The sequence below is a fragment of the Chamaea fasciata genome, unplaced genomic scaffold, assembly GCF_029207755.1.
Source record: "Chamaea fasciata isolate MVZ Bird 193981 ecotype frontalis unplaced genomic scaffold, bChaFas1.0.hap1 SCAF_66, whole genome shotgun sequence".
NCBI classification, from domain to species: Eukaryota; Metazoa; Chordata; class Aves; order Passeriformes; family Sylviidae; genus Chamaea; species Chamaea fasciata.
Window position 1 is genome coordinate 483,624 of NW_027094151.1, and position 12,649 is coordinate 496,272.

Sequence of the window (12,649 nt, forward strand, 5' to 3'; positions counted from 1 at the left end):
TCCTTTCTCATTCTTAATTCTAAACAAACCAACAAGATGCAAACAGCAGCCTTGGCCAAAGACAAATGAGTCGTTTCAATTCAAGGAAATTCCAAGAGGTTTCTGGGGCTTCGCCAAGATCTCCCATTTCCCCCTAAGCCTTACAACAGAATGAGCTTCATGTAGTGCTAATAATGGACAAAAATTGTGCCACACAAACCAAGGCAATGTGAAATCTGACATCAGGGCAGATACAAGGGGCTTCTATTTAAGGCAGGGACAATGAAGCTAAAGGGGGAGGAGGGGAGAGATAACAAAAACAAACCTCTTTATGACTAGCAGTTAGATTTAGAAACATACCCACCCACAAAGTTCCACAGCTTGCTCCATCCCTTTCCAGGCAAACAGCAGCTTCTCAGAAGCTACAGGAATCAAAGAAGGGTGACTGGCTTTCTCAGGTTCACAGAGAAGGAGGCAGGTGTTTTTGTGAGGAGAAGAGTCATGAAAAGACCCATTTGCCAGATGCTATACTCACTAACTCCAAACTCAATCTGCTCTTTATACTTTTCCAGGTCAATTTGGATGCTTGTTTTAAAGAAGTCCAGCTTTGCTTCCAGCTGCTGAGAAAGGGAGGCCATAGAATTCTTCATCTTCCAGAGGGCACTATTGTAACGCAACAGATTCATCCTGCAAGGACAAGAAGGTCCTATTAGCCTCTGAAAGTAGAAATCCACCAGGCTTTCATTTACATCCAAAACAGATACTTGAGATAGCGCTGAGGACAAATGCAGTTGTGCCAAAGGGCTAACTCTCCACTTTTCATGAATTGCATACAGCTCCAATCACAGGCTTCCCCATTCCAACAGGGTCCCATTTCTGTCTTCCCTTCCACCAGCGCACAAAGACAGAGATAAGTATTGTGGAGAAACGGCCACCGTACATGGCTGCTCGCTGCCCCTGCTGAAGCCGATTACAGTCCTCTTTCAGCATCCGCATCGTCTGCCAGATCTGACCCCACACTTCCCGCAACTGGAAAAAGTGGAGATTCTTCTTTGGATCCTGAACTGAAAACAGAGGAGGTGGGAGAAAGGGAAATGTACATATCAGCGTGAAGCAGGAATACTGTGTTATCACAAAACAGACCAAAACATTGCTCCTTTGAGGGGCATGTTACTGCCTGCAAAGCCTAGAGCTGGATAACCCCTGTGCAGCTCCCCTAGCATGTCAAAATCAAACACCTCCCTTTTTTAGTTATTCTGATAAACTGAATGAATGACAGTCCATTTTACTGCTTCTTCAGTCCCAATACGCAAAAGCTCCTTCTACTCTTTGTGCATGATACAGACCACAAAACACAGACGCCCCTCTCAACACTGACCCCGGCCCGCCCTTCATATTCATGCCAGAGGAGTCCTTACGGATGCAGCCAACACTTTCTGGATGAGGACGCAAGGCCACCTGAGCCTCAGGAAACTTTCTTGTTATCAAAGAGGAAGAGAAGGTCTGTGTCTGCTGCTGCAGTATCATTCCCCTGCACAAGACAAAAGACCCAACCAGGTTTTCTTGGGAAGAGCAAGCCTTGGCAACACCACAAACAGAAGAGTCCTCCTCAAACAAACACAGAGCACCAAAGGCAACAGGCTGCCTACGCTACAGTGGCTGTTAGGTCTGTGAGGTTACCATGACAAAAGCATGCCACAACAGCAGGGAGTGCTGTGATCCCAAAGCGAGTGCAGTGACTTCTGATTCACTCAAACTTAAGAAAGGGAATACCGAGACTCACCTTGCCATCAGCTGTATGTTTAGTGACCAACTTCTGAGAAAACAATTCAAGTCCTGCTTCCTGCACTAGTTCCTGGTCCTGTTCTGGAATTCCTGTATCTGACTGAATCCTGGCCTTCACACTCTGCAGAGTCTCTTCCTCTGTCACAGGGTAGGTGTGCACAGTTCCCGTAACCATGTTCAAAGCGTGAAGCACCTACCAGAAGAGTAGCATGGCATGAGAAAGGCTGAAGATACATTGGTCATCTTAGAGCAGAGATTGAGGGACCGAAAAAATGACCACCAAGAAACTCTTCAAAGCACTTGGCAGAATCAAGAAGTCACTTTACAGCTACTTCCTAACATTATGGCAAAGTTCTTGTCCTCCATCAAGTGGAAGAGAGGCCACATGGCAGTTAAATACCTGTAGAATCCTCTATCAGAATATGGAACCAAGCATGCACAGAAGCTATTCGCTACTCCCAACAAGCTCAGGGAGTATTTGTCCTCAAAGAAGCAAGAGGAAAGCACCTGTCACTAACGATCAGGAGACAGTTCTATGAGTTTCTGCCTCACTCTTCCTCCTAAGTCCAGGATTCAGAGGCTCAGGAAACTGCTCTCTGGAAAACTTTTTAGGGTAATACAGACATATTGCTTACCTTCAAGTTCAAAATGTCATCCAATGCTTTGAAACACCCATTGGGTCCATAGGTAGGATCTGTACCTCTCTGACGTGGGTGCCACATTAACATGAGTTGCGGCCATTTCTCCAGCCTCTCAGAAAAAACACTGAGCAACAAAAACCAGGAGATCAGAAAAGGTAAAAGTGCATTTGCAGTAACGATACGGCCTGTTCTGTGTGGGAGGACTGACAAAACTGCCCCCCTCCTTCTCCCTCCAGCACTCCACCTCTCCCCATCACAAACGCAGTGTTTAGAAGGCAGAAACCAAGACTACACAAGTCTGACAAGTGACAGTAGTACTGCCTGTGTCACGCACTCAATGTATTCACAGATTAACACAGTAAGGCATATAACACAAACTTGGTCCTTTTGCAGAAGAATCAGTTTATCTCAGCACAGCAATTTTTAGTACTCACCTGTTTAGATTGTTGGGGCAGGGCAAACTGCTAGAAAACTTGACTTCTCCGGATAAGTCTTCTGAAACAACAATATCCAGCTCACTCTTCTGATGCACTTTTGTATGCCTAATGTAAGCGAGTACAATGGTGAAAAAATTGCCCGCCTTTCCCAGCCTGCATGCTAGTAGGCTCTTGAAAGCTACTCTTGACATATAATACAGATGCCACTTTGGTTTCTGTTACCTGCCCTGCGGGAGTCAGCCCTTATCCCATAGAGCAAGGATCAGGAATGCTGAACTTGCTCAGGTGAGTCAAGCCCCCGTGAAAGGGGTCACTTTCCAAAAGGGCAAGAAACATGGGGATATTATCCTCAGAATCAAGGGACCACACTTCTGCTTCCTGTAAACAGGAAAGTCACATCATGCCCACTTACCACCCAGCCACGGTTCACTCACCATTGCACTGGCTGCCAGTTGGGTAGGAATGGTCGGAAGCCTGTAATGCACTCAAAGGAAGCGTGCCAAAGCTCCAGGAATCCACTGTCACCCTATACTTCTGCTGTTCCAGCAGCTCTGGGGCCTGATACAGTTTACCTCCCCAGACTCCCAACACTTTTGGGAAATGATCAAGATCATAAAAGGTCAGTCTGAAATGGAGTCACTAAGGTCACTACTGTATATCTGGAGAGTGGACTCAGGACTAAAAGGGTTTCCATAGTTCACACAACTGAAGGTACTGCCACCACTTACCAATGTCAGATAACAAGATAAGAATAGCTTCTTCCCGCAAGCCACAGCAATTCTCCAGCTGGTCCAGGTACTGCAAGTAAGGAACACAGAATGTAGTCTTTCCCTTCTCTATCCCGAGGGAACTCCAGAGTTCCACAAATTCTCAGGGATGCAAGAAGTTTCAGCAACAGCAATTAAATTCTCCAGAAGCACAAAACTCTATGGACTGTGACTTGCGGTAGCAGCAATTACAGCTTTGTGCCTTGGTTTAATTGCATGGGAAAGAAGATGAAAGAAGTCACTGTCATCCCGTTTTCATCCTCCTATTTGTTCCATCCCTCTTTGCCTGACAGTATCAACTCCCATCTGAGGCCTAAGGTCTGTGTTTTAGCTATGGGCAGATTATAGCAAAGGTCAGAAAAGCCTTAGGATTAGAACTACCATGTGTTATCTCTTCCTATGACAGACAAGAGTTCATCACTTTCAGGAAGGGTACAGCCTACAGATGCACCTACCCCACAATGGTACCACATCTACATGACACCTTACAATCTTCCACTAGGGATCAATGAAGGTTCTCTCCCAAGAGTACTGATAGACGAGTCAGACTATGTAAATCGATTTGGAGAAAGCAGAAACTCTTCTTGGTGGATTGAAGAGGGCTTTGAAGTGTAAAGCTGCTGAAGAGATTAGAGGGAATAATGTATAGTTGTGACTGCATAGAAGGGACATACAGAAAGATGCTGCAACAAATAAATGAGACTATCAGAAAAAAAGCTAGCCTGCCAGACCATTGCCATAACTCTGCCTTTTTAGCAAAAGCGTATGATACTAGTAAAAACTAAAGGCTTAGTTGGGAAGAATCGGTAGAAATATTGAAAATAAGTCCTCACCTATCATCAAGCAAAGTAATTTTGCCTACACATTCTCTACACAAGAGAGAATCTTCACTCTCACCCAAAGTAGCAGTCTACAAGAAATGCAGATCCTCTTAAACCACAGTTAACACAAACTGACCCTTCAGCAGACCCTCTGCAAGAGATCTCTTAAGTAGGTGTCAGTAATCAGAATCTCAATTAACGCATTTAAATCACCATTACACTGCATCATCAGATAAGCCCATCTCTCTAATAGTGCACATGGTACTACTGTTGGCATCCTACAATTTAGGGAAAAAGTACTTGGAATTTACTTCTGTATTATTCCCCAGGAAGCACTCTCTCAGTTTCCTCCAGATGTAAATGAGTGTGCTTTAGCTTATCGAGTTTCTAAGTTTATCAAGTAAAAGCACATCTGCATCCAGCCTGGCAGTTTCCCTAGGAAGACCAGGACAGTTAGACCAGACAGCTGAGAAGTGATGGGTTGAAAAAATGTATAAAAAGAATTCTCATCATTTAAAACTTTCATTTAAAGTTACACCTTGAACTCCATTCACACTGTAAACTTCCTTTGTTCAACATCCTATCTTTTGTCTCTACAGATAATTTGATCTTTAGAGCTGATGTGAAAAACACTCCAAATGGAAGGCAAGCTCCCATGTCTCCTTGTGCTGGTAGGAGCAATCATGACTGCCCAGTGCCAGGTAAGAGGCTAAGGCATCAAATAATTCTCTTGCCATCTTCCTGTATTTTCAGCAGCATTTCTTTGCCATTGGCTGCAGCTGTCTGCATCAGACAGAATGAGAATCTGCTTAGCTCACTACAAATCAGAGGAAGAAAAATGTTACAAAGTGGTCTATCATTGTGGATGTGTTATGTGTTATCCTGGCTCGTTTTCATTTCAAGACTTGCAAGTAAACAAGTCTTCTCCGGGTATTCTTGGTGTATCTGTTCACTGTCACCTTTCACTGTTAATAAGAACTCCATTGTAACCAGCCTTCCGTTTTCTATGGTCATCATCTTCATCACTATTCTCACTTAAAACTGCACGTCAGTGGTTCCCTTGTCCCCTCACTTTAAGCCTCACACCACACACAGCTTGAGTAAATGCTACACAATTCCAGAACGTTTACTCCCTTTCTCAAAAAATTGCTATCCCACATTTCCTCCTTCTTATCTTCTTTCTCTTGTGGCCTAATCAAAGAAGCTTTCTAAATTGGTTTCCTCCATTAAACTTTATCCAAAATATTTCATTTAACTGGCTGCAAGAGACATGTCTCTTAAAGATAATCAAGCTACAAAGTCTCACGGGGAAACTGCATGTCAGTGAGCAAAAGTAACTGCTTGTTGACTGTACCTACCTTGGAAATTATTTGCTTGAACCTCCTTCAAATAGCAGAAAGCTGGCAAGCTTTAGTTAGCATTTGCAACGCCCCAAGAACACATAATGACTTCACACACAATGTGAGTACGGCATATCCCAAATTCACCTCACTCAGATGACAAGCAATCACCTGGTAATCTGTGGAACAAAATGATTTACAATTCTTAGGAACCCATACTGAGGTACTAGAGGCACTTTTCACTGTACTGTCTGACAAGAGGGCAGACAATTCCTCAGAGCTTCCTGATTTATATGCCCTTAAGAAAAGGACTGACTCTTTGAAGGCACTTGTTCTCTCATCTTTTTTAAGAGAGCAGTTACTCACAGAATTAACCTTCTTTGCTTGCAGGGCTTACACATGCGTTTCAAACGAGGAGCCAGATCTAGAGGTAAGCCAGGCTAACTAAAACCATGTTAGCTGGAGCATTATGAACATGGGAGGGGAATGCAAATCATGCTGAGGAAACAGAGCCTGAGAGCTTTTTGTCATGGTTATGTGGATAAGAGATTCAGAAGGCAAAATACCAGAGCGTTAATACCATCCACAACAAAGTTTTCCCCTCCCTCTGCTCTTCTTGAAAGAAAGAGAGACGAGTCAATAGTGGAACAGTACATTTGGCAGCACAGCAGCAAGAGAGATGGGACAATTGTGGTCGGAGAAGGAAAAAGGGCAACCCATTAGACAGATGCTCCCATCACAGATGCTTTTCTCCTGGAAATAGAAGGGAGTCCTTTTGCTCAGCCAGGTCTTTTCCCTGAACTAAAAGAGGATTTCCTTTCTCTGATTACAGCCATTTGCACAGATAATTCATCTGCAGAAATTTACCAATACAGGGGGACCTGGCTGAGGCTTTCAGGGAGCAGAATCGAATACTGTAGGTGTGGCAGTGGTTGGAGTCACTGCCACACTGTGCCTGTCAGAGGTAACTATGACAAAGAAAAAGGAAATGGTGAGAGCTTGTCCATCTAATCATCCACTGTCAGGGCCAGAGTTACTGCACAGAAAATTTGTCTGGGAATAGAAGAGGATAGAAAAGAAAATACCAGTATACACTGTCATGGGCAGGACTAAGTGGGAGTGGGCATGGAGCTGAGAAAGTCTGATAGAATATGTGGAGAGAATGAAACAGAGAAAAAATTGAAGCGCTACACAAAAAGGCTGTAAGCACATGGCAATAACAGGTGGGTAGGGAAAAACAGAACAGGCTAAAAGAGACTGACAGGAAAATGAAAGGTGTGTCTACATTTCCAGCTTCTTGCTTCTGTGAAATCTAACAGTATTTCCTGGCTTTTGCTTATTCCACAGCCTGCACCAGAAATAAAGGCTACAATGGTGGCCAGTGTTCACAGGCATATTATTCCCCACAGCTCTTCATCTGCCAGTGCCACCAAGGTTTCTCAGGGAAGCGGTGTGAAATAGGTGAGTATACCGCAGCAACTGCTGTGAACAATGCTATTGGGGTTAGCTGTGCAGTACACAAGGATGAGATACCCAGAAGCTCCTGCTGTAGGCTAGGCTCTCTAGTAAGTTGTCTTTTTTTATTCTAAAGCTAATACTACAAAGAACTTTTAAGCACATCTTGGTTGTTCTAGGTGTCTCTTAATAAAACTCTAAATTTTGTAACTGAAGACCTTCATATACACTTACAGACTGCCTGACAGGGCATTTTCACTGACTTACTAGACAAGACATTTGAGAGCCAAGTTTAAACAGAACAGAGACTGGGGAAACTGTCAGGGAAAAGAATTGGTATGCTGTCCTTAGATTTTCAGATCTTACCTTGTTTTCAGATACTGAAGTTAAATGCTACAAAGACACTGGAGTAACATATAGGGGTATCTGGAGCACGGCAGAGAGTGGAACTGAATGTTTAAATTGGAATAGCAATGGCCTGGTGGACTGGTTCTCTCCACAAGCAGAGAAGCTTCTGCGGCACGGAAAGTGCGTCTCCTAGCCTGGGAAGCGAGAAAGCGCCTGCTCGCCGCGACTAGTAACTAATAACTAGGACTGGTTCCATTGACGCATGCCACACGAGTTTCTTCACCTTACATAGCTTTCATTTCTACTTATGAATGCAATTGACTTTCCCTGCTGTTACTAGTTTTCCTCAGATTTTTAGTCCAGAGGGACTTTTATCCAAAAGGTCCAGGGACAAATAAGCACCAGAGTTTAACTTAACTGTGTTTTCATTCATTTCCACTGTGCTTAAAATTCAAGACTTAAATAAAACTGAAAACACTCCTTCTGCAGTATCCTATACGCAGAATTTGAAAGTTTAAGTAAACTTTAGCATTCCAAGTAACAAGAATTTCCTGTGATCCCCATTTTAATGATGGAGAAGTGGAGCCTCCTCACAATTTCACAGGAGAGCTGGCAAAACCAGGAATGGGTGTCATAATTTCGATCTTTAACCACAGGCATATATTATTTGCTAGATAATATTTTTGTTACGTTGTCTCTGAATTCTGCACATTGTACTGCTCAATGCTGTTCTGATTAGTAAGACGAGCTGCTTTTCAACCTACTTTGTAACTGTATTTGCCTGAGCTCCCTCCTCTTACTGCATTCTTATGGTGCAAATGGTGTAAGTCGTTAACTTTCTATTACTGTATTCTGTCTCAGCTGTGCTTTTGATGATTACTTGCATCGTGCACTGGGAACGTGTGGGCACGAGGAACTGTGTGGTCTCCGTACTATGGCTGCCTCTTCTTACTGACATCTCTTGACAGGCAGTTTTTCTGGCTGGAAGCTTTGATTCTCAAATAATATGCTAATAGTTAATTATGCTGTCTTCTGATTGTGACGGAACGTGAACAACTGTATTAATAACTAAAATGGGCTTTTTCTTTTCCATGTGTAGTGGTTTGGAAGCAAAACAAATGAGAGGCTCCAAGTCAGAGATACAATTTAATAGAAAAAAAGGAAAGAAAGTAAAATAAAATAGATGCAATAATACAAAAGACCACGGACAGAGTCAGAATACAACCTGAGCGCAGTGATGGAAGCAGTCCAGATGAGGTGGTCTTCCTGAAGCAGTGATCCTGTAGAAAGGTCTGGTAGCTCGGGTCCTCTGGGAATCCAGTGGGTAAGCGCCCCTCTGGTGTTCAGAGTCTCAGCTTATATCCAGGCTGGAATGCTGGGTTCCTCCCTCTGGGCGGAGCATCTCACAATGGGATGGTGAGTCATGTGATAAGGCCTGATGGGCCCATTAACAGGAGGTAGTCCAGGAGGGGGTTATCTGTGAGCTGTGCAGCAAAGGTGCTGATGGGCCCATTAACAGAAGATAAGCCAGAGTGGAGGAGGCAGGGAGCACTGCCTCACCTGGTTTCAGCAGTTCATGAAGATGGTGATAGAATATACTTCAACCCAGGACAAATTTTTAAAGCCCCAAAATCCCCTAAATTCACCCCAAAATTTCCACCCAAAATCCCAAAAATTCACCCCAAAATTTCCCCCCAAAATGCCAAAAATCACCCCAAAATTCCCACTAAAAATTGGAACTTTTAGAGCCCCAAAATCCCCCAAAATTCACCCAAAATGCCCCAAAAATGACCCCAAAGATTCCCACTAAAAATCGGGATTTCAGAGCCCCAAAATCCCAGAACATGACCCCAAAATCCCGACTGAAAACTGAGATTTTTTTAAGCCCCAAAAGCTCCCAAATTCACCCCAAACTTCCCACCCAAAATTCCCCCAAAATTCCCATTAAAATTGAAATTTTTAGAGCCCAAAGATCCCCAGAATTCACTCCAAAATCTCCTGCTTAAAGTGGGAATTTTTAGAGCCCCCAAATCCCAAAAATTCCCCCCAAAAATTGAGATTTTTAAAGCCCCAAAATCCCCCAAATTCACCCCAAAATTCCCACCTAAAATCCCTCAAAAAACCGCAAAATTCCCACTAAAAATTGGAATTTTTAAAGCCCCAAAATCCCCTAAATTCACCCCAAAATTTCCACCCCAAATCCCAAAAATTTACTCCAAAATTCCCCCCCAAAATTGAGATTTTTAAAGCCCAAAAATCCCCTAAATTCACCCCAAAATTTCCACCCAAAATCCCTAAAAATGACCCTAAAATTTCCACTGAAAACTGAAATTTTTTAAGCCTCAAAATCCCTCAAATTTACCCCAAAATTCCCCCCAAAAATTGGGATTTTTAGAGCCCAAAGAATCCCAAAAATTCACCCAAAAACTCGAATTTTTGAAGCCCTAAAATCCCCAAAATTCACCCCAAAATTTCCACCCAAAATCCCAAAAATTTACTCCAAAAATTCCCACTGAAAATTGGGATTTTTAAAGCACCCAAATCCCCAAAATTCACCCCAAAATTCCAACTAAAAATTGGGATTTTCAGAGGCCCAAAATCCCCCCAAAAAACCCCAAAATCCCCACTAAAAATTGGAACTTTTAGAGCCCCAAAATCCCCCAAAATTCACCCAAAATGCCCCCAAAATGACCCCAAAAATTCCCATTAAAAATCAGGATTTCAGAGCCCCCAAATCCCAGAAAATGACCCCAAAATTCCGACTGAAAAATGGGATTTTTAGAAGCCCCAAAATCCCCCAAGTTCACCCCAAAATTCCCACTAAAAATCCCCCCATTAAAACCCAAAATTCCCACTAAAAATTGGGATTTTCAGAGCCCCAAAATCCCCAAAAATTCACCCAAAATGCCCCAAAAATGACCCCAAAAATTCCCACTAAAAATCGAGATTTCAGAGCCCCAAAATCCGAAAAAATGTCCCCAAAATCCCGACTGAAAACTGAGATTTTTTTAAGCCCCAAAATCCCTCAAATTCACCCCAAAATTCCCACCCAAAATTCCCACTAAAATTGAGATTTTTTAGAGCCCAAAAATCCCCAAAATTCACCCCAAAATTTCCTGCTGAAAGTGGGAATTTTTAAAGCCCCAAAATTCCCCCCAAAATTCCCACCTAAAATCCCTCAAAAACCCCCAAAATTCTCACTAAAAATTGGGATTTTTAGAGCCCCAAAAATCCCAAAAATTCACCCAAAAATTGGAATTTTTAAAGCCCCAAAATCCCCTAAATTCACCCCAAAATTTCCACCCAAAATCCCCTAAATTCACCCCAAAATTCCCACTAAAAATTGGAACTTTTAGAGCCCCAAAATCCCCCAAAATTCACCCAAAATGCCCCAAAAATGACCCCAAAAATTCCCATTAAAAATCGGGATTTCAGAGCTCCAAAATCTCAAAAAATGACCCCAAAATTCTGACTGAAAAATGGGATTTTTGAAGCCCCAAAATTACCCAAATTCACCCCAAAATTCCCAGCAAAAATCCCCCAAAATTCTCACTAAACCTGAGATTTTTGGAGGCCCCAAATCCCCAAAAATGACCCCAAAATTCCCACTAAAAATTAAAATTTTTAGGAGCCCCAAAATCCCCAAAATTCACCCAAAAATTGGAATTTTTGAAGTCCCAAAACCCCCAAAATTCACCCCAAAATTCCCACTAAAAATTTGGATTTTTAAAGCCCCCAAATCCCCCAAATTCACCCAAAATTCCGACTGAAATTTGGGATTTTTGATGCCCCAAAATCCCCAAAATTCTCCCCAAAAGTCCCAAAAAACCCCCAAACCCCCTCCCAGTACAAACCTGTACAAACCAGTAAAGAAAAACCCCAAACCAGTATAAACCAGTACAAACCAGTCACCCCAAATCCCTTCCCAGTTCATCCCACTTCATCCCAGTGACCCCTAAACCCCCTCCCAGTACAAACCAGTAAGGAAAACCCCCAAACCAGTACAAACCAGTATAAACCAGTAACTCCCGGTATCCCCCAGCGCCGGGCCCTGGCCCTGAGCCGCTCCCTGGAGGCTGCTGAGCGTCGAGAGATCCCAGTTCAAACCAGTACGGACACGTGAGGGCACTGGGACGGGGACTGGGAGGCACTGGTTTATACTGGGATGAACTGGGAGTGGGTTTGGGGGTCACTGGTTTATACTGGGATGAACTGGGAGTGGGTTTGGGGTCACTGGTTTGTACTGGGATGGACTGGGAGAGGGTTTGGGAGTCACTAGTTTATACTGGGATGGACTGGGAGTGGGTTTGGGGGTTACTGGTTTATACTGGTTTAAACTGGTTTCGGGGTTTCTGGGCGTGGTGTAACCTTTGCCCCTCCCCCCACAGGTGAACCGACCACGCCCCTCATCAGGCCACGCCCCCTTCCCTTATATAGATCGACAACAAGGGCGGGACAAGCTGGGCTGGGCCTGGGGGTTAATGGGTTCTACTGGGAGGGAGTGCGAGGGGCCAACGCAGCTCTGACCCCGCCCACCGCGCCGATATGCAAATTTATGTAAATGAGAGCACCAATAAACGCGAATGACGTCACTGACCACGAGGACTGGGAGTTACTGGTTTGTACTGGGAGGGGCCTGGGCGTGGCTCTGACCCCTCCCCCCTCACTGATGCACCAGCCTTATGTAAATTTATGCAAATGAGAGGCAAAATAAACGCGGGTGACGTCATTTGTACGCCGAGGAGCAAAGCGGCGCCGGGGGAATGATGGGATAAACTGAGGCACAGAGCGCCGCAGGGCATGATGGGATACACCGAGGCGCAAAGCGGCGCCGTGGGGAATGACGGGATACACCGAGGTGCAAAGCAGTGCCGCAGGGCATGACGGGATACAGCGAGGCGCTAAGCAGCGCGGGGCACGATGGGATACACCGAGGCGCAGATCGGCGCCGCGGGGCCCGACGGGATACACCGAGGCCCCAAATGACCCCAAAATTGTCCCAAATTTCCCCCCAAAAAAATCCGCCCCAAATTTCCCCAAAAATTCCCCTCAAACTTCCCCAAAATCTAAAAAAAT

At 44.1% G+C, this 12,649-nt stretch overlaps 2 long non-coding RNA genes across 4 annotated transcripts; both read right to left on the minus strand.

The window, feature by feature from the left end:
- Positions 1-1,764: 1,764 nt before the first annotated feature.
- On the minus strand, positions 1,765-3,361 carry LOC136304255 (uncharacterized). Its single transcript, XR_010724454.1, has 4 exons — positions 3,277-3,361; positions 2,840-2,947; positions 2,400-2,529; positions 1,765-1,957 (listed from the first exon to the last, which is right to left on the minus strand). It is a non-coding gene; the product is annotated as an uncharacterized lncRNA (long non-coding RNA).
- Positions 3,362-3,574: 213 nt separating this feature from the next.
- On the minus strand, positions 3,575-9,254 carry LOC136304254 (uncharacterized). Of its 3 annotated transcripts, XR_010724452.1 has the most exons (4): positions 8,799-9,254; positions 5,789-5,949; positions 4,065-4,226; positions 3,575-3,640 (listed from the first exon to the last, which is right to left on the minus strand). It is a non-coding gene; the product is annotated as an uncharacterized lncRNA (long non-coding RNA). The 3 variants fall into 3 exon arrangements; XR_010724451.1 differs by having other exon boundaries at positions 3,581-4,226; XR_010724453.1 differs by having other exon boundaries at positions 3,581-4,229.
- Between the last annotated feature and the right edge of the window lie 3,395 nt (positions 9,255-12,649).